This window comes from Bombina bombina, chromosome 7 (assembly GCF_027579735.1).
Source record: "Bombina bombina isolate aBomBom1 chromosome 7, aBomBom1.pri, whole genome shotgun sequence".
Classification (NCBI taxonomy): domain Eukaryota; kingdom Metazoa; phylum Chordata; class Amphibia; order Anura; family Bombinatoridae; genus Bombina; species Bombina bombina.
Genome location: NC_069505.1, coordinates 460,035,184 through 460,063,000, shown reverse-complemented (window position 1 = coordinate 460,063,000; position 27,817 = coordinate 460,035,184). Strand labels below are relative to the sequence as shown.

Below are 27,817 nucleotides of genomic sequence, written 5' to 3'. Positions count from 1 at the left end.
TGTATAATATAACAAGAGGTGCAGTTAATAGGGGTATGTGCTCTGTATAATATAACAAGAGGGGCAGTTAGTAGGGGTATGTGCACTGTATAATATAACAAGAGGGGCAGTTAATAGGGGTATTTGCTCTGTATAATATAACAAGAGGGGCAGTTAATAGGGATATGTGCGCTGTATAATATAACAAGAGGGGCAGTTAATAAGGGTATGTGCTCTGTAGTTTAATATAACAAGAGGGGCAGTTAGTACTTAGTAGGGGTATGTGCTCTGTATAATATAACAAGAGGGGCAGTTATACTTAATAGGGGTATGTGCTCTGTATAACAAGAGGGACAGTTAGTAGGGGTATGTGTTCTGTATAATATAACAAGAGGAGCCGTTAGTAGAGGTATGTGCTCTGTATAATATAACAAGAGGGGCAGTTAGTAGAGGTATGTGCTCTGTATAATATAACAAGAGGGGCAGCTAGTAGAGGTATGTGCTCTGTATGCAGTTAGTAAGGGTATGTGCTCTGTATAATATAACAAGAGGGGCAGTTAGTAGGGGTATGTGCTCTGTATAATATAACAAGAGGGGCAGTTAATAGGGGTATGTGCTCTGTATAATATAACAAGAGGGGCAGTTAGTAGGGGTATGTGTTCTGTATAATATAACAAGAGGAGCCGTTAGTAGAGGTATGTGCTCTGTATAATATAACAAGAGGGGCAGTTAGTAGAGGTATGTGCTCTGTATAATATAACAAGAGGGGCAGTTAGTAGAGGTATGTGCTCTGTATAATATAACAAGAGGAGCCGTTAGTAGAGGTATGTGCTCTGTATAATATAACAAGAGGGGCAGTTAGTAGAGGTATGTGCTCTGTATAATATAACAAGAGGGGCAGTTAGTAGAGGTATGTGCTCTGTATAATATAACAAGAGGGGCAGCTAGTAGAGGTATGTGCTCTGTATGCAGTTAGTAAGGGTATGTGCTCTGTATAATATAACAAGAGGGGCAGTTAGTAGGGGTATGTGCTCTGTATAATATAACAAGAGGGGCAGTTAGTAGGGTATGTTGCTCTGTATAACAAGAGGGGCAGTTAGTAGGGTATGTGATCTGTATATAGAGGCTCCTTCCCTGGTTCCTGCTGTCTAGTATCCCATCAGACCGTCTTTATAGCAGTATACACAGGTATATAACACTATACAACGGTGTCTTTGTTCATATTTACATTCGTTAATATTAATTATTGATTGCTGCTAGTGTAGCAGCTAGTTCCCTTCCAGGCCAGCAGCAAGAACAATGACGTTAAACGTCACATGACTCGTCGTGACCACTCGGGAAAGAGAACTGCAGGGCAGGGTGGGAAGTTTAAAAGCAGCTTCCTGTGTCAGTGTGATCTCTGCTGCTCTACTCTTATGTAGTTTGTGTTGTACAGAACAATCTGCTGCTGTTTCATGTAAGTAACTGTGTGTTTAATAGTAATAATTATCTCTTTATAAATTCCTACAGAGAGAGCCTCTATATACACTTCTATATCTGTATATAAGGTACTGGTGTGTGTAGGGTTGCCACCTGTCCCTTAAAATACAGAACACTTATAAGTTACACACGCTGCAGGGTGTGCAGGCAGGAATATAAATAGTGCTGTCCAGAAACACAATACATGTTCCTCCCTGCACACCCTGCAGCATGTGCAGCTCATAAGTGTCCAGGAAAACATGGCTGAGGTGGCAACCCTAGGTGTGTGTGTGAGACAGAGGGAATCTCTCTATTGTATTATATATCTGTATATAAGGTACTGGGGAGGCTGTGTGTGTGTGAGACAGAGGGAACCTCTCTATAATATTATATATCTGTACTGTATATAAGGTACTGGTGTGTGTGAGACAGAGGGAACCTCTCTATTGTATTATATATCTGTATATAAGGTACTGGTGTGTGTGAGACAGAGGGAACCTCTCTATTGTATTATATATCTGTATATAAGGTACTGGTGTGTGTGAGACAGAGGGAACCTCTCTATTGTATTATATATATCTGTATATAAGGTACTGGTGTGTGTGAGACAGAGGGAACCTCTCTATTGTATTATATATCTGTATATAAGGTACTGGTGTGTGTGAGGCAGAGGGAACCTCTGTATAATATTATATATCTGTATATAAGGTACTGGGGAGGGGGTTGTGTGTGTGAGAGACAGAGGGAACCTCTCTATAATATTATATATCTGTATATAAGGTACTGGGGAGGGAGCTGTGTGTGTGAGACAGAGAGAACCTCTCTATAATATTATATATCTGTATATAAGGTACTGGGGAGTTGGGTGTGTGAGACAGAGGGAACCTCTCTATAATATTATATATCTGTATTTAACATACTGGGGAGGGGCTGTGTGTGAGACAGAGGGAACCTCCCTATAATATTATATATCTGTGTATAAGGTACTGGGGAGGGGCTGTGTGTGTGATACAGAGGGAACCTCTCTATATTATTATATATCTGTATATAAGGTACAGGGGAGGGTCTGTGTTTGTGTGTGAGACAGAGGGAACCTCTCTATAATATTATATATCTGTATATAAGGTACAGAGGATGGGCTGTGTGTGTGTGTGAGACAGAGGGAACCAACTCTATAATATTATAGATTTGTATATAAGGCATTGGGGAGGGGCTGTGTGTGTGAGACAGAGGGAACCTCTCTATAATTATATATCTGTATATAAGGTACTGGGGAGGGGCTGTGAGTGTGAGACAGAGGGAACTTCTCTATAATATTATATATCTGAATATAAGGTACTGGGGAGGGGCTGTGTGTGTGAGACAGAGGGAACCTCTCTATAATATTATATATCTGTATATAAGGTAATAGGGAGGGGCTGTGTGTGTGTGAGACAGAGGAAACCTCTCTATAATATTATATATCTGTATATAAGGTACAGGGGAGGGTCTGTGTTTGTGTGTGAGACAGAGGGAACCTCTCTATAATATTATATATCTGTATATAAGGTACTGGGGAGGGGCTGTAAGAGTGAGACAGAGGGAAACTATCTATAATATTATATATCTGTATATAAGATACTGGGGAGGGGCTGTGTGTGAGACAGAGGGATCCTGTGTGTGAGACAGAGGGAACCTCTCTATAATATTATATATCTGTATATAAGGTACTGGGGAGGGACTGTGTGTGTGTGTGTGTGAGAGAGACATAGGTTTCTCTATAATATTATATATCTGTATATAAGTTACTGGGAAGGGACTGTGTGTGTGTGTGAGACAGAGGGAACCTCTCTGTAATATTATATATCTGTATATAAGGTACTGGGGAGGGGCTGTGTGTGTGTGAGACAGAGGGAACATCTCTATAATATTATATATCTGTATATAAGGTACTGGGGAAGGGCTGTGTGTGTGAGACAGAGGGAACCTCTCTATAATATTATATATCTGTATATAAGGTACTGGGGAAGGGCTGTGTGTGTGAGACAGAGGGAACCTCTCTATAATATTATATATCTGTATATAAGGTACTGGGGAGGGGCTGTGTGTGAGACAGAGGGAACCTTTCTATAATATTATATATCTGTATATAAGGTACTGGGGAGGGGCTGTGTGTGAGAGAGACAGAGGGAACCTCTCTATAATATTATATATCTGTATATAAGGTACTGGGGAGGGGTTGTGTGTGTGAGACAGAGGGAACCTCTCTATAATATTATATATCTGTATATAAGGTACTGGGGAGGGGCTGTGTGTGAGAGAGACAGAGGGAACCTCTCTATAATATTATATATCTGTATATAAGTTACTGGGGAGGGGCTGTGTGTGTGAGACAGAGGGAACCTCTCTATAATATTATATATCTGTTTATAAGGTACTGGGGAGGGGCTGTGTGTGTGAGACAGAGGGAACCTCTCTAATATTATATATCTGTATATAAGGTACTGGGGAGGGGCTGTGTGTGTGAGAGACAGAGGGAACCTCTCTATAATACTATATATCTGTATATAAGGTACTGGGGAGGGGCTGTGTGTGTGAGACAGAGGGAACCTCTCTATAATATTATATATCTGTACATAAGGTACTGGGGAGGGGCTGTGTGTGTGTGTGAGACAGATGGAACCTCTCTATAATACTATATATCTGTATATAAGGTACTGGGGAGGGGCTGTGTGTGAGGCAGAGGAAACCTCTCTATAATATTATATATTTGTATATAAGGTACTGGGGAGGGGTGTGTGTGTGAGGCAGAGGGAACCTCTGTATAATTTTATATATCTGTATATAATGTACTGGGGAGGGGCTGTGTGTGTGTGAGACAGAGGGAGCCTCTCTATAATACTATATATCTGTATATAAGGTACTGGGGAGGGGCTGTGTGTGTGTGAGAGACAGGAATAAATAGTAGATATGCCCAGGCGCTTACCAAACGGAGGCAGGTACTAAACGAACAAGTGGATATGATATTAAAATTCAATTTATTACATATAAAACAATTTAAGATAAGACAGATGGGTTAAAACTCTTAAAGTCATGGATCCATGATACCTTAACAATAGGTTAAAAAATGATACACTGAATTAATAAAAATATTTAAAACAAAATGGGGAAACACAATGAATATAAACAGATGGTATGTACAAACAATCCAGATAAACTAATGGGTAATCCTTTGCGAGGATAACAGAGGTCCTGTGTGTCTTTAAATAAATTAAAGTGAACTTAGATTCTGATGATGTCCAAAGTAAAAATACATAGGAAAGCAATATGTGATAAAAACGTGGATAAAAATGGGGATACGAAATCAATAAAAAATCCAAATATGTGTGAAAAAATATATGATAAAATATAGTTAAAATTCCGTGTGTAAGAAAGCCAATGTGGAAAAAACAAGAAAAAAGAAAAAATCCAGAGAAAATCAAATAAGAGGTGTCCGATTCAAAAAAGAAGGATTGGTGAAAAAAACGGCTGTGTGGCCGCTAAGGGTGATAAATAAGATAACTAAAAGTCTAGTGAATCACAAAGTATAAACTTGAGTGAAAAGTACTTAAAGTTCTTGGCAAACTTGATAGAAGCAAATATCACAAGAATAGATGGGGTAGGACTGAGGGACAAATGACGATCTCCTCCTGGAAAAAAGAAACCAATATAGTGTAGCTTGTACAGCAAATAAAATATATATGAAATAAGGCTTACCACTGTCTACGCGTTTCGGCCCGTAATAGGCTTTTCTCAAGACTGGTTTGTGAGTACTAAACGGTTGCCTTATAAAGAGCTCTTGACCCCATGTTTTAGAAATTGATTACTTCCGGTTTTTCATATTTCCGGTTTTCGTATGTGATCAAATTAATAAGCACAAACATTATCTGTTCACTTATTGGGTGGAGCTTTCTTCATTATACAATAAAAAAATAATAATAATAATATAATTCATGGGGCAAGACTGAGTGTATTTAGTAACCTTAGCTCAGAGTGGATCGTGACGTCACTTCCGGTCAGAGTCTCGTTAATCTGATCGTATTTGCGACCATATTTAGCTGTATATTTTATAAATTCTTAGGACCATCTATTTTGGCTGATGGTATTATTTCGTTAATTCAAGAGAGAAAATGGATTATATACATTTTTTATTTCTCCCTAAATGGATCTCTCTGATTGGTCGTGACGTCACGCTGGAATGCGCCTTTGAGTGGGCAGTCGAACATTAGGTATAGTCATATTTCTATGAATCCAAGCTGATTGGCCCAATTGGAGGTGTTGTCATTGTTCTGTGTGTCTATTGGTAGTGGTATAGCTGTATACCTTGTGGAGAGTTTGAGCTGTCAAATAGATTGTCCGAATCCCTTAATTACAAAGACGATCGTACCCTAAATTGAGTCATCTGTTCGATTGGGTCAAAAGTAGAGGTAGTAGATCATGTGAAGAGAGAAATATATAGCATACCGATTAGCTGTTGCTATAGTAGTTTAGTATATATCGTTCCATATCTATACACTAAAAATGTGAAGAGAGTAGGATCGTCAATGGTAATGGATTTATAATACCACTTTGCAAAGATTGGATGGTGTTAGAACTACCAGTGGATAGAGATACATTTATTTATTTTCTAATAGATGTAATGTAGAAAGATGTATATAATTAGCTTAGATACGATGTAACCCTTTCACTTTTCTGTGAAAAAAGGGGGGCTGGCTATCAGATGTATAATATTGTTCAGGGACTATGCGTGGTTAATAATCCCTAGAAACAATATTCATATGACATGCTTAGCAATGTTGCCAAATGAAAGATCATACTTTCATCAGTATGTTTAGTCTAATTTGTAATTATCGCGGTAGCTTCCTATCCTCATAACATAGTGTTGGAATTACATAAATGAAAATGAGTAGAGAGAACCAGTAGGGATTTAATGTCATGTGTGCTTATATTGAAATAAAGAATATTTGTCTCTTAGAGTATTCATCGTAAGATAGTGTATATCCCTTTCATCGTAAGATAGTGTATGTAGACCTTTCATTAAGCTGTGAAAAAAGGGGGGGCTGGCTATCAAATATATAATATTGTTCAGGGACTATGCCTGTTTAATAATGCCAAGAGACAATATTCCTATGACATGCTTAGCAATGTAGCCAAATAAAAGATCATACTTTTATCAGTATGTTTAGTGTAATTTATAATTATCGCGGTAGCCTCCTATCCTCATAACATAGTGTTGGAATTGCATAAATGAAAACGAATAGAAAGAACCAGTAGGGATTTAATGCCATGTGTGCTTAAATTGGAATAAAGAATATTTGTCTCTTAGAGTATTCCTCATAAGAATCCTATAGGACTTGTCAGAGGACCTATAAATAAATCTAAATATAGGGTTGCCCCTTACTGTAATGCGTACCCTGTTGATGCTAGGACCTACATAATCGAAAATATATGCGAGTAGAAAAAAAGGTTAAAGACATTGGAATATTAAAATGGGGAATAAAAATCTTGGAATATATCTAGAAGAGGGAACACTAAATGTGTCTTTCCATATTTTATAAGTCAACAATTCCGCAGCTTTCAGTTGACTTTGTAGGTATTGGTACCTTGTATTAGCCTAAATTTAGGCAAATGTAAATATTTTTTTAAAATAATTATAAATATATGTAGACTATCATACTCTATTGGAAGGGGATGTTGAGTAAAGTCTCCGATCTCGACTAGTATATACAATCAGTGTTAGGTCTGTATCATGATTAATACTTTTATTTAAAACAAGACAACATATTAGTATGGAGAGGTAGTAGTCTATTAAAGTATTCGCAGAGGATCTGAACCAACTTTGATGAGACCATGTGGTATTATCGCTTTCTTTCAGAGTAGTCACAATGATGGAATTCACCTCTGTTTGAAATTAGAAAATCTCTCTATTTGAATAGAAGTTGACTTTTCAGATCTAAATCATATTAAGCAAATGGGATAGATCTTCTTTATTGTTAAGTCCTTTGGGAAAAAGACAATCTAAGTTAAAGATCCATTTGGATTCAGCAGACAACAGTTTTTTCTCATAGTTGCCTCCTCTCCAGTCTTTCCTGACTTTCTGTATCCCCATAAAGGTAAAATCCTTCATATTCCCTTTATGTACTGTAGAGAACTATTTATACAAGGCCGTATCCATGCTAGATTTTTCTATTAATAACAAATGCTCCCGGATTCTATCCCTCAAAGGTCTTGAGGTTTGGCCAATGTATTGTAGACCGCAGGAGCATTGTAACATGTATATAATTCCTTTATCCTGACACCTTATTACTTTGTGTATCTTATAGGTTTCTTTCGTATTATGACAAACGAACTTTGTGGATTTTCTCCCATGTTTACAGGCTTTACAGGACAGGCATGGAAAGAAGCCTGTGATTTTCTTCCCAAAGACATCTTTAATTTCAGGGTTTTTTCTCCTCTGGATGCTTGGTGCTAGATGGCTTTTCAGATTTTTCACTTTTCTATAGATGAATCGGGGTTTATCTGGAAGATTCTCTCCGATTATATCATCTTCCTTCAACAAAGCCCAGTGTTTCTTAAAGATGTTTTCTATAATTCTCTTATTGCCACTATATTCAGTGATCATTGGGACATTGAGAGTCTCATCTTCTTCTGCTGTCTTTGTTATCTTTTTCCTGTACCTTGTCAGTTCTGTCCTTTCAATACCACTGACTTCTTCTTTTTTTCTGATTCAACATAGTCTCATCATATCCTCTGTCTATGAACTTCTTCTTTATTAACTCTGATTGTTCTTCCCATTTATCTTGAGTGGAGCAGTTTTTTCTCATCCTCATCAGCTGCCCCTTCGGGATGTTATTTTTCCAATTTATGTGGTGGCAGCTGGTCTCATGGAAGTAGTTGTTGCTATCCACTTTTTTAAAATGTGTTGATATTTCAATTTTCCCTTGTTTGACCTTGATGTTGAGGTCTAAGAAAGTTACTTCCATCGTGCTCCATTCATAGGTGAATTTCAGGTTATTTGTATTTTGCTTCATAATCTCGAATGTGAAGTCCAAATCTATTTTCGTACCCTTCCAAATAATGAGTATGTCATCTATATAGTGGCAGTAGAGGACCAGGTCCGCACTCGCTGGGCAGGAGTCCCAAAAGACATTCTCCCACTTGCCCATGTACAAGTTGGCATAACTTGGCACGATCCTGGTCCCCATAGCCGTACCGCAAATCTGTTGATAGTACCTTCCGTTACTACAGAAATAGTTATGGTCCAGGATGTATCTGATACTCTCTAGAATGAAGTTCCTCTGGTCTTCCGGGACTTCCGAAACTTTTTTGAGAAATGATTCAACTGCTTCTATTCCTTTGTCATGGGGAATACAAGTATAGAGCGACGTGACATCGCACGTCGCCATGATGTATCCCTCTTCCCAACTGATTTCTTCTAAGAGGTTCAATACCTCAGTTGAATCTCTGAGGAATGATGGAAGCTGTCTTACATATTTCTGTAACATCAGGTCCACGTATTCAGATAAATTGCTACATAGGTAGCCGATCCCGGATATAATCGGTCTCCCAGGTGGTGATTGTAGCGATTTGTGAATCTCACTGGAGTAATGGGGTGACTGATATTGATATAATTAAATTCCTTCTCATTGAGTATCCCCAATTGTCTGGCTCCATCCAATAAGACCAACAATTCTTTTCTGAATCTTTCAACTGGATTTGAAGATAATTTTTTTGTATGTCTCCTGATCACTGAGAATTCTTTCATTCTCCTGTTTATAATCTTTTTCATTCATGATCACAATACCTCTGCCTTTAAATGCGGGTTTGATAATAAGATTGTGATTGTTCTCCAAGTTTTTAATCGTTTTGGTCTGTCGATCAGTTAGATTATGTTTCTTAATCTTTAATTGTTTAGACCGAATATCCTTTATCTCTTTGCACACTATCGTCTCAAAGGCCTCAATAGCTGCTCCTTTGCTATTGGTGGGATAAAACACTGATTTTGGTCTTAATTCAGTGTGTCTATAGGTGTCCCTTGAATCTGTGTATTCCTTTGTTGCCCATGCTGGTCTATCCACTGATGCTTTGGAAAAAAAACTCTTTAAGGTCAATTTCCTAATGAATTCCTTTGTGTTTACAAAGATCTGGAATCTGTCCATACTTCTCGTTGGGGCAAATGAGAGTCCTAATTTTAGGATGGGCTTTTCTTCTTTAGTTAGTATATGGGAACTTAGATTAAAAATACCGTCGGTATTTTCAAAATCATCCTTATTTGTATCTTTCTTCTTATTTATTTTGATGCCCCCTCTCCTTCTTCTATGGGTCTTCTTTTTGCTCCTGATGTGGTTGGGACGTCTAATTCCACATTCATCCGTGGTCTTAAGTTTTTCTCTTCCACTTTACTGTGTGGGGGACCCAATTCTATAAAAGATGGAGAATTTTCTGTCATAGGGGTAGTTGGAACCCTGTCATTGGTTTTCGTTCTTATTCCTTTACCATGTTGTTCTGATTTCCAATTGTCTCTCATATTAGCCTCTCTACGTTCCTCTCTGTGAGGTTTATCTCGATTTTTCCATATGGGTGTCTGGTAAGATTCTCTATCACCAGGATGGTAATCATTTCTTCTTTCATATTCATCTGAGTATTCATCATAATATTGGTCATTCTTATCAAAATCATAATTTTGTCCATAGTCCTCCTGTTTTCCTTGGTAGTTTCCCCTTTCATATTCTTGTCTTCTCGGAGGGTGATGATAATCTCTCTATTCAGATGTGTGTATTGGGGCCCATTGTTGGACTATGGACAAAATTATGATTTTGATGAGAATGACCAATATTATGACGAATACTCAGATGAATATGAAAGAAGAAATGATTACCATCCTGGTGATAGAGAATCTTACCAGACACCCATATGGAAAAATCGAGATAAACCTCACAGAGAGGAACGTAGAGAGGCTAATATGAGAGACAATTGGAAATCAGAACAACATGGTAAAGGAATAAGACCGAAAACCAACGACAGGGTTCCAACTACCCCTATGACAGAAAATTCTCCATCTTTTTTAGAATTGGGTCCCCCACACGGCAAAGTGAAAGAGAAAAGCTTAAGACTACGGATGAATGTGGAATTAGACATCCCAACCACATCAGGAGCAAAAAGAAGACCCATAGAGGAAGGAGAGGCATCAAAATAAATAAGAAGAAAGATACAAATAAGGATGATTTTGAAAATACCGACGGTATTTTTAATCTAAGTTCCCATATACTAACTAAAGAAGAAAATTCCATCCTAAAATTAGGACTCTCATTTGTCCCAACGAGAAGTATGGACAGATTCCAGACCTTTGTAAACACAAAGGAATTCATTAGGAAATTGACCTTAAAGAGGTTTTTTTCCAAAGCATCAGTGGATAGACCGGCATGGGCAACAAAGGAATACACAGATTCAAGGGACACCTATAGACACACTGAATTAAGACCAAAATCAGTGTTTTATCCCACCAATAGCAAAGGAGCAGCTATTGAGGCCTTTGAGACCATAGTGTGCAAAGAGATAATGGATATTTGATATAAAGATTAAGAAACATAATCTAACTGATCGACAGACCAAAACGATTAAAAACTTGAAGAACAATCACAATCTTATTATCAAACCCGCAGATAAAGGCGGAGGTATTGTGATCATGAATGAAAAAGATTATAAACAGGAGAATGAAAGAATTCTCAGTGATCAGGAGACATACAAAAAATTATCTTCAAATCCAGTTGAAAGATTCAGAAAAGAATTGTTGGATGGAGCCAGACAATTGGGGATACTCAATGAGAAGGAATTTAATTATATCAATATCAGTCACCCCATTACTCCAGTGATATATCACCTACCAAAGATTCACATATCGCTACAATAACCACCTGGGAGACCGATTATATCCGGGATCGGCTCCCTATGTAGCAATTTATCTGAATACATGGACCTGATGTTACAGAAATATGTAAGACAGCTTCCATCATTCCTCAGAGATTCAACTGAGGTATTGAACCTCTTAGAAGAAATCAGTTGGTTAGAGGGATACATCATGGCGACGTGCGATGTCACGACGCTCTATACTTTTGTTCCCCATGACAAAGGAATAGAAGCAGTTGAATCATTTCTCAAAAAAGATTCGGAAGTCCCGGAAGACCAGAGGAACTTCATTCTAGAGAGTATCAGATACATCCTGGACCATAACTATTTCTGTAGTAACGGAAGGTACTATCAACAGATTTGCGGTACGGCTATGGGGACCAGGTTCGCGCCAAGTTACGCCAACTTGTACATGGGCAAGTGGGAGAATGTCTTTTGGGACTCCTGCCCAGCGAGCGCGGACCTGGTCCTCTACCTCCGCTATATATATGACATACTCATTATTTGGAAGGGTACGAAAATAGATTTGGACTTAACATTCGAGATTATGAACCAAAATACAAATAACCTGAAATTCACCTATGAATTCACCTATATACAGTATTATATATCTGTATATAAGGTACTGGGGAGGGGCTGTGTGTGTGAGACAGAGGGAACCTCTCTCTAATATTATATATCTGTGTATCAATACCAAAACATGGATATCAATGACAAAAATATATGGTATCATTATCTACAATTGAGATCAAGAGCAAATGAAATACTAGGCAATGCACAACCCCTCCCAAACACAACATTAGAAACAATGTGCCTTACCGCCTCTCATATACCAGGAGTGATTTCATCCCTCTATTCCATTTTTAATTCCCCAGGAAATACAGAAAAGACACTAACTATTCTTAGATGGGAACAAGATATAGGTAAAAACTGGCCAATCAAAACATGGTATACAAACCTCTCAAACGGATTGTCCTTTACACCAAATGCCTTACTTAAAGAAAATTACATAAAGGTTGCGTTCAGATGGTACCTTCACCCAACACGGTCACACGGTTTGAGAGACGCACTATCGCATACTTGTTATAGAGGGTGTGGGGAAAGAGGATTGTATATCCATATGTGGTGGGAGTGTGAGCGAATTAAAAAAATCTGGGACTACACCTCTCAACTACTTAGTGAAATTCTCCAAAAACAAATAACACTAACAATAGAGTAGGCTCTACTTCACTTCCCAATTCCAGGCATACCAAAGACACACCTTAAACTAGCTATGATGATCTGCACTATAGTTAGATTTAGCATAGCTCAGTTTTGGAAATCCACCCCTCCTGACTTATCCTTTATTTATAATAAACTAGAATATCATTACAATATGGCAAGTGCAGCAGCTGAATCCTTCAATGATAAAGAGAGATTTTTAGCAAGATGGGAACCTTTTATAATGCACCATGAGGCAAAAAGAAAGGCCATTCAGAATAACGTTTCTGCTTCAAATGCCGAGACTTAATACTTGAGCCGGGACCCTCGCTGAGAATCGCTGAGACTCACTGAGAAACTAAGCAGCGATAGATGCAAAAGCACGACTGTTTATAATGAGCTTGATATAAGATAAGTATTCGGAAAGTGTATTTATAAAGTTTGTTTTTGCTAATTGTATAACTGAAGTTGGAAACTGTTTTCCTTGAATCTGCAAGTTAGAACACATTGAGAATGTGAAGAAAAACGAGTGACACATGTATTTCACTTTATTTTATTTTATTTTGCTTTTATTGTTATATGTCATAAAAACTAATAAAAACAATTTCAACATATATTTGTGTATAAGGTACTGGGGATGGGCTGTGTGTGTGAGACAGAGGGAACCTCTCTATAATATATATATCTGTATATAAGTTACTGGGGAGGGGCTGTGTGTGTGTGTGAGACAGAGGGAACCTCTCTATAATATTATATATCTGTATATAAGGTACTGGGGAGGGGCTGTGTGTGTGTGAGACAGAGGGAACCTCTCTATAATATTATATATCTGTATATAAGGTACTGGGGAGGGGCTGTGTGTGTGTGAGACAGAGGGAACCTCTCTATAATATTATATATCTGTATATAAGGTACTGGGGAGGGGCTGTGTGTGAGAGAGACAGAGGGAACATCTCTATAATATTATATATATGTATATAAGGTACTGGGGAAGGGCTGTGTGTGTGAGGCAGAGGGAACCTCTCTATAATATTATATATCTGTATATAAGGTACTGGGGAGGGGCTGTGTGTGTGAGACAGAGGGAACCTTTCTATAATATTATATATCTGTATATAAGGTACTGGGGAGGGGCTGTGTGTGAGAGAGACAGAGGCAACCTCTATAATATTATATATCTGTATATAAGGTACTGGGGGGGGGCTGTGTGTTTGAGACAAAGGGAACCTCTATAATATTATATATCTGTATATAAGTTACTGGGAAGGGACTGTGTGAGACAGAGGGGACCTCTCTATAATATTATATATCTGTATATAAGGTACTGGGGAGGGGCTGTGTGTGTGAGACAGAGGGAACCTTTCTATAATATTATATATCTGTATATAAGGTACTGGGGAGGGGTTGTGTGTGTGTGAGATAGAGGGAACATCTCTATAATGCTATATATCTGTATATAAGGTACTGGGGAGGGGCTGTGTGTGTGAGACAGAGGGAACCTCTCTATAATTTTATATATCTGTATATAAGTTACTGGGGAGGGGCTGTGTGTGTGACAGAAAGAGGGAACCTCTATATAATATTATATATCTGTGTATAAGGTACTGGGGAGGGGCTGTGTGTGAGGCGGAGGGAACCTCTCTATAATATTATATATCTATATATAAGGTACTGGGGAGGGGCTGTGTGTGTGTGTGAGACAGAGGTAACCTCTGTATAATTTTATATATCTGTATATAAGGTACTGGGGAGGGGCTGTGTGTGTGTGAGAGACAGAGGGAACCTCTCTATAATATTATATATCTGTATATAAGGTACTGGGGAGGGGCTGTGTCTGTGTGTGTGTGTGAGACAGAGGGAACCTCTCTATAATATTATATATCTGTATATAAGGTACTGTGGATGGGCTGTGTGAGTGAGACAGAGGGAACCTCTCTATAATATTATATATCTGTGTATAAGGTACTGGGGATGGGCTGTGTGTGTGAGACAGAGGGAAACTCTCTATAATATTATATATCTGTGTATAAGGTACTGGGGAGGGGCTGTGTGAGACAGAGGAAACCTCTGTATAATATTATATATCTGTATATAAGGTACTGGGGAGGGGCTGTGTGTGTGAGACAGAGGGAAGCTCTGTATAATATTATATATCTGTATATAAAGTACTGGGGAGGGGCTGTGTGTGTGAGACAGAGGGAACCTCTCTATAATATATATATATCTGTATATACAGGGAGTGCAGAATTATTAGGCAAATGAGTATTTTGACCACATCATCCTCTTTATGCATGTTGTCTTACTCCAAGCTGTATAGGCTCAAAAGCCTACTACCAATTAAGCATATTAGGTGATGTGCATCTCTGTAATGAGAAGGGGTGTGGTCTAATGACATCAACACCCTATATCAGGTGTGCATAATTATTAGGCAACTTCCTTTCCTTTGGCAAAATGGGTCAAAAGAAGGACTTGACAGGCTCAGAAAAGTAAAAAATAGTGAGATATCTTGCAGAGGGATGCAGCACTCTTAAAATTGCAAAGCTTCTGAAGCGTGATCATCAAACAATCAAGCGTTTCATTCAAAATAGTCAACAGGGTCGCAAGAAGCGTGTGGAAAAACCAAGGCGCAAAATAACTGCCCATGAACTGAGAAAAGTCAAGCGTGCAGCTGCCAAGATGCCACTTTCCACCAGTTTGGCCATATTTCAGAGCTGCAACATCACTGGAGTGCCCAAAAGCACAAGGTGTGCAATACTCAGAGACATGGCCAAGGTAAGAAAGGCTGAAAGACGACCACCACTGAACAAGACACACAAGCTGAAACGTCAAGACTGGGCCAAGAAATATCTCAAGATTGATTTTTCTAAGGTTTTATGGACTGATGAAATGAGAGTGAGTCTTGATGGGCCAGATGGATGGGCCCGTGGCTGGATTGGTAAAGGGCAGAGAGCTCCAGTCCGGCAAGGTGGAGGTGGAGTACTGGTTTGGGCTGGTATCATCAAAGATGAGCTTGTGGGGCCTTTTCGGGTTGAGGATGGAGTCAAGCTCAACTCCCAGTCCTACTGCCAGTTTCTGGAAGACACCTTCTTCAAGCAGTGGTACAGGAAGAAGTCTGCATACTTCAAGAAAAATATGATTTTAATGCAGGACAATGCTCCATCACACGCGTACAAGTACTCCACAGCGTGGCTGGCTAGAAAGGGTATAAAAGAAGAAAATATAATGACATGGCCTCCTTGTTCACCTGATCTGAACCCCATTGAGAACCTGTGGTCCATCATCAAATGTGAGATTTACAAGGAGGGAAAACCGTACACCTCTCTGAACAGTGTCTGGGAGGCTGTGGTTGCTGCTGCACGCAATGTTGATGGTGAACAGATCAAAACACTGACAGAATCCATGGATGGCAGGCTTTTGAGTGTCCTTGCAAAGAAAGGTGGCTATATTGGTCACTGATTTGTTTTTGTTTTGTTTTTGAAATGTATATTTGTGAATGTTGAGATGTTATATTGGTTTCACTGGTAAAAATAAATAATTGAAATGGGTATATATTTGTTTTTTGTTAAGTTGCCTAATAATTATACACAGTAATAGTCACCTGCACACACAGATATCCCCGTAAAATAGCTACAACTAAAAACAAACTAAAAACTACTTCCAAAACTATTCAGCTTTGATATTAATGAGTTTTTTTGGGTTCATTGAGAACATGGTTGTTGTTCAATAATAAAATTAATCCTCAAAAATACAACTTGCCTAACCCCTTAATGACCGGACCATTTTTCAATTTTCTTACCCTTAATGACAATGGCTATTTTTACATTTCTGCAGTGTTTGTGTTTAGCTGTAATTTTCCTCTTACTCATTTACTGTACCCACACATATTATATACCGTTTTTCTCGTCATTAAATGGGCTTTCTAAAGATACCATTATTTTCATCATATCTTATAATTTACTAAAAAAAAAAAAAAAAAATATGAGGAAAAAATGGAAAAAAACACACTTTTTCTATCTTTGGCCCCCAAAATCTGTTACACATCTACAACACCAAAAAACACCCATGCTAAATAGTTTATAAATTTTGTCCTGAGTTTAGAAATACCCAATGTTTACATGTTCTTTGCTTTTTTTGCAATTTATGGGGCAATAAATACAAGTAGCACTTTGCTATTTCCAAACCACTTTTTTTTTTCAAAATTAGCGCTAGTTACTTTGGAACCCTGATATCTGTCAGGAATACCTGAATATCCCTTGACATGTATATATTTTGTTTTAGAAAATATCCCAAAGTATTGATCTAGGCCCATTTTGGTATATTTCATGCCACCATTTCACCGCCAAATGCGATTAAAAAAAAAAAAAAGTTAATTTTTTTCACAAATTTTCTCACAAACTTTAGGTTTCCCACTGAAATTATTTACAAACAGCTTCTGCAATTATGGCACAAATGGTTGTAAATGCTTCTCTGGGATCCTCTTTGTTCAGAAATAGCAGACTTATATGACTTTGTGGTTGCTTTTTGGTAATTAGAATGCCGCTGCGCACCACACATGTTTTATGCCCAGGAGTGAAGGGGTTAATAAGGGAGCTTGTAGGGTTAATTTTAGCTTTAGTGTAGTGTAGTAGACAACCCCAAGTATTGATCTAGGCCCATTTTGGTATATTTTATGCCACTATTTAACCGCCAAATGCGAGCAAATAAAAAAAGAACTTTACATTTTTCACAATTTTAGGTTTCTCACTGAAATTATTTACAAACAGCTTGTGCTATTATGGCAGGAATTGTTGTAAAAGCTTCTCTGGGATCCCCTTTGTTCAGAAATAGCAGACTTATATGACTTTGGCGCTGCTTTTTGGTAATTAGAAGGCCGCTAAATGCTGCTGCGCACCACACGTGAATTATGCCCAGCAGTGAAGGGGTTAAATTAGGTAGCTTGTAGGGAGCTTGCAGGGTTAATTTTAGAGATCAGCCTCCCACCTGACACATCCCACCCCCTGATCCCTCCCAAACAGCTCTCTTCCCTCCCCCACCCCACAATTGTTCCCGCCATCTTAAGTACTGGCAGAAAGTCTGCCAGTACTAAATAAAAGAGTTTTTTGTTTTTTTTAAATAAAAATAATAAAATATTTTAGTTGTGATGGACCCCTGCCTTAGCACCAACCTCCCTGATCCCCCCCTCCAGCTCTCTAACCCTCTCCCCTACCTAATTACCGCCATCTTGGGTACTGGCAGCTGTCTGCCAGTACCCAGTTTGGCCCCACAAACCAAAGTATTTAAATTTTATTTATTACTTTTATTTTTATTTTTAATTATTTCTGTAGTGTAGCAGCCCCCCCCACAATACCCCCACCCCCTCCCCCTCCCAGATCCTTTTATATGTAAAAAAAAAAATGTAACTTTTTTTTTTCCCCTTCCAGTTCCTTCATTGTCAGTGTGGCTAATGTGGCAAATGTGTGCACATGCGCGTGCACGCGCGTCCCGTGCACACGCACCTCCCGTGCATCGTGCACGCGCATCGTGCACACGCGCGTGCATCGTGCACGCGCGCGCACGCTCCCTCCTCCCACCCGACAACGGCACCATCGGCAACATCGCTACCGGTGCAGAGAGGGCCACAGAGTGGCTCTCTCTGCATCGGAGGCTTGTAAAGGGGTATTGCAGGATGCCTCCATATCGAGGCATCACTGCAATACCCTCAGAGCTGCTGGAAGTGATTGTGATCACTTCCAGCACTCTGTTAGACAACTGACGTACCAGGTACGTCCATTGTCATTAACAGTAAGTTTTTGCATGACGTACCTGGTACGTCAGTTGTCATTAAGGGGCTAATAATTCTGCACTCCCTCTAAGTTACTGGGAAGGGGCTGTGTGTGTGAGACAGAGGGAACCTCTCTATAATATTATATATCTGTATATAAGGTACTGGGGAGGGGCTGTGTGTGTGAGACAGAGGGAACCTCTCTATAATATATATATCTGTATATAAGTTACTGGGGAGGGGCTGTGTGTGTGAGACAGAGGGAACCTCTCTATAATATTATATATCTGTATATAAGGTACTGGGGAGGGGCTGTGTGTGAGAGACAGAGGCAACCTCTATAATATTATATATCTGTATATAAGGTACTGGGGAGGGGTTGTGTGTGTGTGTGAGACAGAGGTAACCTCTGTATAATTTTATATATCTGTATATAAGGTACTGGGGAGGGGTTGTGTGTGTGTGAGACAGAGGTAACCTCTGTATAATTTTATAAATCTGTATATAAGGTACTGGGGAGGGGCTGTGTGTGTGTGAGAGACAGAGGGAACCTCTCTATAATATTATATATCTGTATATAAGGTACTGGGGAGGGGCTGTGTCTGTGTGTGTGTTTGTGAGACAGAGGGAACCTCTCTATAATATTATATATCTGTATATAAGGTACTGTGGATGGGCTGTGTGTGTGAGACAGATGGAACCTCTCTTTAATATTATATATCTGTGTATAAGGTACTGGGGATGGGCTGTGTGTGTGAGACAGAGGGAAACTCTCTATAATATTATATATCTGTGTATAAGGTACTGGGGAGGGGCTGTGTGAGACAGAGGAAACCTCTGTATAAAATTATATATCTGTATATAAGGTACTGGGGATGGGCTGTGTGTGTGAGACAGAGGGAAGCTCTCTATGATATTATATATCTGTGTATAAGGTACTGGGGATGGGGCTGTGTGTGTGTGAGACAGAGGTTATCTCTCTATAATATTATATATCTGCATATAAGGTACTGGGGAGGGGCTCTGTGTGTGAGACAGAGGGAACCTCTCTATAATACTATATATCTGTATATAAGGTACTGGGGAGGGGCTGTGTGTGTGTGAGAGACAGGGGGAACCTCTCTATAATATTATATATCTGTATATAAGGTACTGGGGATGGGCTGTATGTGTGAGACAGAGGGAACCTCTCTATAATATTATATATCTGTGTATAAGGTACTGGGGATGGGCTGTGTGTGTGAGACAGAGGGCACCTCTCTATAATATTATATATCTGTGTATAAGGTACTGGGGAGGGGCTGTGTGTGTGAGACAGAGGTAATCTCTCTCTAATATTATATATCTGTATATAAGGTACTGGGGAGGGGCTGTGTGTGTGTGAGACAGAGGGAACCTCTCTATAATATTTATATATCTGTATATAAGGTACTGGGGAGGGGCTGTGTGTGTGTGAGACAGAGGGAACCTCTCTATAATATTATATATCTGTATATAAGGTACTGGGGAGGGGCTGTGTGTGTGTGAGATAGAGGGAACCTCTCTATAATATTTATATATATGTATATAAGGTACTGGGGAGGGGCTGTGTGTGAGAGAGACAGAGTCAACATCTATAATATATATATATCTGTATATAAGGTACTGGGGAGGGGTTGTGTGTGTGTGAGACAGAGGGAACATCTCTATAATGCTATATATCTGTATATAAGGTACTGGGGAGGGGCTGTGTGTGTGAGACAGAGGGAACCTCTCTATAATTTTATATATCTGTATATAAGGTACTGGGGAGGGGCTGTGTGTGTGACAGAAAGAGGTAACCTCTATAATAGTATATATCTGTATATAAGGTACTGGGGAGGGGCTGTGTGTGAGGCAGAGGGAACCTCTCTATAATGTTATATATCTGTGTATAAGGTACTGGGGAGGGGCTGTGTGTGAGGTGGAGGGAACCTCTCTATAATATTATATATCTATATATAAGGTACTGGGGAGGGGCTGTGTGTGTGTGAGACAGAGGTAACCTCTGTATAATTTTATATATCTGTATATAAGGTACTGGGGAGGGGCTGTGTGTGTGTGAGAGACAGAGGGAACCTCTCTATAATATTATATATCTGTATATAAGGTACTGGGGAGGGGCTGTGTGTGTGTGTGTGAGACAGAGGGAACCTCTCTATAATATTATATATCTGTATATAAGATACTGGGGAGGGGCTGTGTGTGTGAGACAGAGGGAACCTCTCTATAATATTATATATCTGTATGTAAGGTACTGGGGAGGGGTTGTGTGTGTGTGAGACAGAGGGAACCTCTCTATAATATTATATATCTGTATATAAGGTACTGGGGGGTGCTGTGTGTTTGAGACAAAGGGAACCTCTATAATATTATATATCTGTATATAAGTTAATGGGGAGGGGCTGTGTGAGACAGAGGGAACCTCTCTATAATATTATATATCTGTATATAAGGTACTGGGGAGGGGCTGTGTGTGTGAGACAGAGGGAACCTTTCTATAATATTATATATCTGTATATAAGGTACTGGGGAGGGGCTGTGTGTGAGAGAGACAGAGGGAACATCTCTATAATATTATATATATATGTATATAAGGTACTGGGGAAGGGCTGTGTGTGTGAGACAGAGGGATTTTCTCTATAATATTATATATCTGTATATAAGATACTGGGGAGGGGCTGTGTGTGTGAGACAGAGGGAACCTTTCTATAATATTATATATCTGTATATAAGGTACTGGGGAGGGGCTGTATGTGAGAGAGACAGAGGCAACCTCTATAATATTATATATCTGTATATAAGGTACTGGGGGGGGGGCTGTGTGTTTGAGACAAAGGGAACCTCTATAATATTATATATCTGTATATAAGTTACTGGGAAGGGACTGTGTGAGACAGAGGGGACCTCTCTATAATATTATATATCTGTATATAAGGTACTGGGGAGGGGCTGTGTGTGTGAGACAGAGGGAACCTTTCTATAATATTATATATCTGTATATAAGGTACTTGGGAGGGGTTGTGTGTGTGTGAGATAGAGGGAACATCTCTATAATGCTATATATCTGTATATAAGGTACTGGGGAGGGGCTGTGTGTGTGAGACAGAGGGAACCTCTCTATAATTTTATATATCTGTATATAAGTTAATGGGGAGGGGCTGTGTGTGTGACAGAAAGAGGGAACCTCTATATAATATTATATATCTGTGTATAAGGTACTGGGGAGGGGCTGTGTGTGAGGCAGAGGGAACCTCTCTATAATATTATATATCTATATATAAGGTACTGGGGAGGGGCTGTGTGTGTGTGAGACAGAGGTAACCTCTGTATAATTTTATATATCTGTATATAAGGTACTGGGGAGGGGCTGTGTGTGTGTGTGAGACAGAGGGAACCTCTCTATAATATTATATATCTGTATATAAGGTACTGTGGATGGGCTGTGTGTGAGAGAGACAGAGGGAACCTCTCTATAATATTATATATCTGTGTATAAGGTACTGGGGATGGGCTGTGTGAGACAGAGGGAACCTCTCTATAATATTATATATCTGTATATAAGGTACTGGGGAGGGGCTGTGTGTGTGAGACAGAGGGAAGCTCTGTATAATATTATATATCTGTATATAAGGTACTGGGGAGGGGCTGTGTGTGTGAGACAGAGGGAACCTCTCTATAATATATATATCTGTATCTAAGTTACTGGGGAGGGGCTGTGTGTGTGTGAGACAGAGGTAACCTCTGTATAATTTTATATATCTGTATATAAGGTACTGGGGAGGGGCTGTGTGTGTGTGAGAGACAGAGGGAACCTCTCTATAATATTATATATCTGTATATAAGGTACTGGGGAGGGGCTGTGTCTGTGTGTGTGTTTGTGAGACAGAGGGAACCTCTATAATATTATATATCTGTATATAAGGTACTGTGGATGGGCTGTGTGTGTGAGACAGATGGAACCTCTCTTTAATATTATATATCTGTGTATAAGGTACTGGGGATGGGCTGTGTGTGTGAGACAGAGGGAAACTCTCTATAATATTATATATCTGTGTATAAGGTACTGGGGAGGGGCTGTGTGAGACAGAGGAAACCTCTGTATAATATTATATATCTGTATATAAGGTACTGGGGATGGGCTGTGTGTGTGAGACAGAGGGAACCTCTCTATAATATTATATATCTGTGTATAAGGTACTGGGGATGGGGCTGTGTGTGTGTGAGACAGAGGTTATCTCTCTATAATATTATATATCTGTATATAAGGTACTGGGGAGGGGCTCTGTGTGTGAGACAGAGGGAACCTCTCTATAATATTATATATCTGTGTGATGGGCTGTGTGTGTGAGACAGAGGGAACCTCTCTATAGTATTTTATATATCTGTATATAAGGTACTGGGGAGGGGTCAGTGTGTATGTGAGACAGAGGGAATCTCTCTATAATTTTATATATCTGTATATAAGGTACTGGGGAGGGGCTGTGTGTGTGTGACAGAGGGAATCTCTCTATAATATTATATATCTGTATATAATGTACTGGGGAGGGTCTGTGTGTGTGTGTGAGACAGAGGGAACCTCTCTATAATACTATATATCTGTATATAAGGTACTGGGGAGGGGCTGTGTGTGTGTGTGAGACAGGGGGAACCTCTCTATAATATTATATATCTGTATATAAGGTACTGGGGATGGGCTGTGTGTGTGAGACAGAGGGAACCTCTCTATAATATTATATATCTGTGTATAAGGTACTGGGGAGGGGCTGTGTGTGTGAGACAGAGGTAATCTCTCTATAATATTATATATCTGTATATAAGGTACTGGGGAGGGGCTGTGTGTGTGTGAGACAGAGGGAACCTCTCTATAATATTTATATATCTGTATATAAGGTACTGGGGAGGGGCTGTGTGTGTGTGAGACAGAGGGAACCTCTCTATAATATTATATATCTGTATATAAGGTACTGGGGAGGGGCTGTGTGTGTGTGAGATAGAGGGAACCTCTCTATAATATTTATATATCTGTATATAAGGTACTGGGGAGGGGCTATGTGTGAGAGAGACAGAGGCAACATCTATAATATTATATATCTGTATATAAGGTACTGGGGAGGGGTTGTGTGTGTGTGTGAGACAGAGGGAACATCTCTATAATGCTATATATCTGTATATAAGGTACTGGGGAGGGGCTGTGTGTGTGAGACAGAGGGAACCTCTCTATAATTTTATATATCTGTATATAAGGTACTGGGGAGGGGCTGTGTGTGTGACAGAAAGAGGGAACCTCTATATAATAGTATATATCTGTATATAAGGTACTGGGGAGGGGCTGTGTGTGAGGCAGAGGGAACCTCTCTATAATGTTATATATCTGTGTATAAGGTACTGGGGAGGGGCTGTGTGTGAGGTGGAGGGAACCTCTCTATAACTTTATATATCTGTATATAAGGTACTGGGGAGGGGCTGTGTGTGTGTGACAGAGGGAATCTCTCTATAATATTATATATCTGTATATAATGTACTGGGGAGGGTCTGTGTGTGTGTGTGAGACAGAGGGAACCTCTCTATAATACTATATATCTGTATATAAGGTACTGGGGAGGGGCTGTGTGTGTGTGAGAGACAGGGGGAACCTCTCTATAATATTATATATCTGTATATAAGGTACTGGGGATGGGCTGTGTGTGTGAGACAGAGGGAACCTCTCTATAATATTATATATCTGTGTGTAAGGTACTGGGGATGGGCTGTGTGTGTGAGACAGAGGGAACCTCTCTATAATATTATATATCTGTGTATAAGGTACTGGGGAGGGGCTGTGTGTGTGAGACAGAGGTAATCTCTCTATAATATTATATATCTGTATATAAGGTACTGGGGAGGGGCTGTGTGTGTGTGAGACAGAGGGAACCTCTCTATAATATTTATATATCTGTATATAAGGTACTGGGGAGGGGCTGTGTGTGTGTGAGACAGAGGGAACCTCTCTATAATATTATATATCTGTATATAAGGTACTGGGGAGGGGCTGTGTGTGTGTGAGATAGAGGGAACCTCTCTATAATATTTATATATCTGTATATACGGTACTGGGGAGGGGCTGTGTGTGAGAGAGACAGAGGCAACATCTAAAATATTATATATCTGTATATAAGGTTCTGGGGAGGGGTTGTGTGTGTGACAGAAAGAGGGAACCTCTATATAATAGTATATATCTGTATATAAGGTACTGGGGAGGGGCTGTGTGTGTGACAGAAAAAGGGAACCTCTATATAATAGTATATATCTGTATATAAGGTACTGGGGAGGGGCTGTGTGTGAGGCAGAGGGAACCTCTCTATAATGTTATATATTTGTGTATAAGGTACTGGGGAGGGGCTGTGTGTGAGGTGGAGGGAACCTCTCTATAATATTATATATCTATATATAAGGTACTGGGGAGGGGCTGTGTGTGTGTGAGACAGAGGTAACCTCTGTATAATTTTATATATCTGTATATAAGGTACTGGGGAGGGGCTGTGTGTGTGTGAGAGACAGAGGGAACCTCTCTATAATATTATATATCTGTATATAAGGTACTGGGGAGGGGCTGTGTCTGTGTGAGACAGAGGGAACCTCTCTATAATATTATATATCTGTATATAAGGTACTGTGGATGGGCTGTGTGTGTGAGACAGAGGGAACCTCTCTATAATATTATATATCTGTGTATATGGTACTGGGGATGGGGCTGTGTGTGTGTGAGACAGAGGTTATCTCTCTATAATATTATATATTTGTATATAAGGTACTGGAGAGGGGCTGTGTGTGTGTGAGACAAAGGGAACCTCTCTATAATATTTATATATCTGTATATAAGGTACTGGGAGGGGCTGTGTCTGTGTGTGTGTGTGAGACAGAGGGAACCTCTCTATAATATTATATATCTGTATATAAGGTACTGGGGAGGTGCTGTGTGTGTGTGTGAGACAGAGGGAGCCTCTGTATAATTTTATATATCTGTATATAAGGTACTGGGGAGGTGCTGTGTGTGTGTGAGACAGAGGGAGCCTCTCTATAATACTATTTATCTGTATATAAGGTACTGGGGAGGGGCTGTGTGTGTGTGAGAGACAGAGGGAACCTCTCTATAATATTATATATCTGTATATAAGGTACTAGGGATGGGCTGTGTGTGTGAGACAGAGGGAACCTCTCTATAATTTTATATATCTGTATATAAGGTACTGGGGAGGGGCTGTGTGTGTGACAGAAAGAGGGAACCTCTATATAATAGTATATATCTGTATATAAGGTACTGGGGAGGGGCTGTGTGTGAGGCAGAGGGAACCTCTCTATAATGTTATATATCTGTGTATAAGGTACTGGGGAGGGGCTGTGTGTGAGGTGGAGGGAACCTCTCTATAACTTTATATATCTGTATATAAGGTACTGGGGAGGGGCTGTGTGTGTGTGACAGAGGGAATCTCTCTATAATATTATATATCTGTATATAATGTACTGGGGAGGGTCTGTGTGTGTGTGTGAGACAGAGGGAACCTCTCTATAATACTATATATCTGTATATAAGGTACTGGGGAGGGGCTGTGTGTGTGTGAGAGACAGGGGGAACCTCTCTATAATATTATATATCTGTATATAAGGTACTGGGGATGGGCTGTGTGTGTGAGACAGAGGGAACCTCTCTATAATATTATATATCTGTGTGTAAGGTACTGGGGATGGGCTGTGTGTGTGAGACAGAGGGAACCTCTCTATAATATTATATATCTGTGTATAAGGTACTGGGGAGGGGCTGTGTGTGTGAGACAGAGGTAATCTCTCTATAATATTATATATCTGTATATAAGGTACTGGGGAGGGGCTGTGTGTGTGTGAGACAGAGGGAACCTCTCTATAATATTTATATATCTGTATATAAGGTACTGGGGAGGGGCTGTGTGTGTGTGAGACAGAGGGAACCTCTCTATAATATTATATATCTGTATATAAGGTACTGGGGAGGGGCTGTGTGTGTGTGAGATAGAGGGAACCTCTCTATAATATTTATATATCTGTATATAAGGTACTGGGGAGGGGCTGTGTGTGAGAGAGACAGAGGCAACATCTAAAATATTATATATCTGTATATAAGGTTCTGGGGAGGGGTTGTGTGTGTGACAGAAAGAGGGAACCTCTATATAATAGTATATATCTGTATATAAGGTACTGGGGAGGGGCTGTGTGTGTGACAGAAAAAGGGAACCTCTATATAATAGTATATATCTGTATATAAGGTACTGGGGAGGGGCTGTGTGTGAGGCAGAGGGAACCTCTCTATAATGTTATATATTTGTGTATAAGGTACTGGGGAGGGGCTGTGTGTGAGGTGGAGGGAACCTCTCTATAATATTATATATCTATATATAAGGTACTGGGGAGGGGCTGTGTGTGTGTGAGACAGAGGTAACCTCTGTATAATTTTATATATCTGTATATAAGGTACTGGGGAGGGGCTGTGTGTGTGTGAGAGACAGAGGGAACCTCTCTATAATATTATATATCTGTATATAAGGTACTGGGGAGGGGCTGTGTCTGTGTGAGACAGAGGGAACCTCTCTATAATATTATATATCTGTATATAAGGTACTGTGGATGGGCTGTGTGTGTGAGACAGAGGGAACCTCTCTATAATATTATATATCTGTGTATATGGTACTGGGGATGGGGCTGTGTGTGTGTGAGACAGAGGTTATCTCTCTATAATATTATATATTTGTATATAAGGTACTGGAGAGGGGCTGTGTGTGTGTGAGACAAAGGGAACCTCTCTATAATATTTATATATCTGTATATAAGGTACTGGGAGGGGCTGTGTCTGTGTGTGTGTGTGTGAGACAGAGGGAACCTCTCTATAATATTATATATCTGTATATAAGGTACTGGGGAGGTGCTGTGTGTGTGTGTGAGACAGAGGGAGCCTCTGTATAATTTTATATATCTGTATATAAGGTACTGGGGAGGTGCTGTGTGTGTGTGAGACAGAGGGAGCCTCTCTATAATACTATTTATCTGTATATAAGGTACTGGGGAGGGGCTGTGTGTGTGTGAGAGACAGAGGGAACCTCTCTATAATATTATATATCTGTATATAAGGTACTAGGGATGGGCTGTGTGTGTGAGACAGAGGGAACCTCTCTATAATATTATATATCTGTGTATAAGGTACTGGGGATGGGCTGTGTGTGTGAGACAGAGGGAACCTCTCTATAATATTATATATCTGTGTATAAGGTACTGGGGAGGGGCTGTGTGTGTGAGACAGAGGAAACCTCTGTATAATATTATATATCTGTATATAAGGTACTGCGGAGGGGCGGTGTGTGTGAGACAGAGGGAACCTCTCTTTAATATTATATATCTGTATATAAGGTACTGGGGAGGGGCTGTGTGTGTATGAGACAGAGGTAATCTCTCTATAATATTATATATCTG

The 27,817-nt window shown here is 39.6% G+C and overlaps 1 protein-coding gene across 2 annotated transcripts in view; it reads left to right on the top strand.

The window, feature by feature from the left end:
* The first annotated feature begins 1,363 nt into the window (after window positions 1–1,363).
* The window catches only part of LOC128635991 (gastrula zinc finger protein XlCGF26.1-like), a 58,525-nt gene continuing 32,071 nt past the window's right edge, over window positions 1,364–27,817 (top strand). The window contains exon 1 of one of the 2 annotated variants that reach the window (XM_053689066.1): window positions 1,364–1,435. The gene's annotated coding sequence lies outside the window, so the exon portion shown is untranslated. The remainder of the gene's footprint in view (window positions 1,436–27,817) is intronic. The other variant, XM_053689067.1, reaches the window with a different exon arrangement.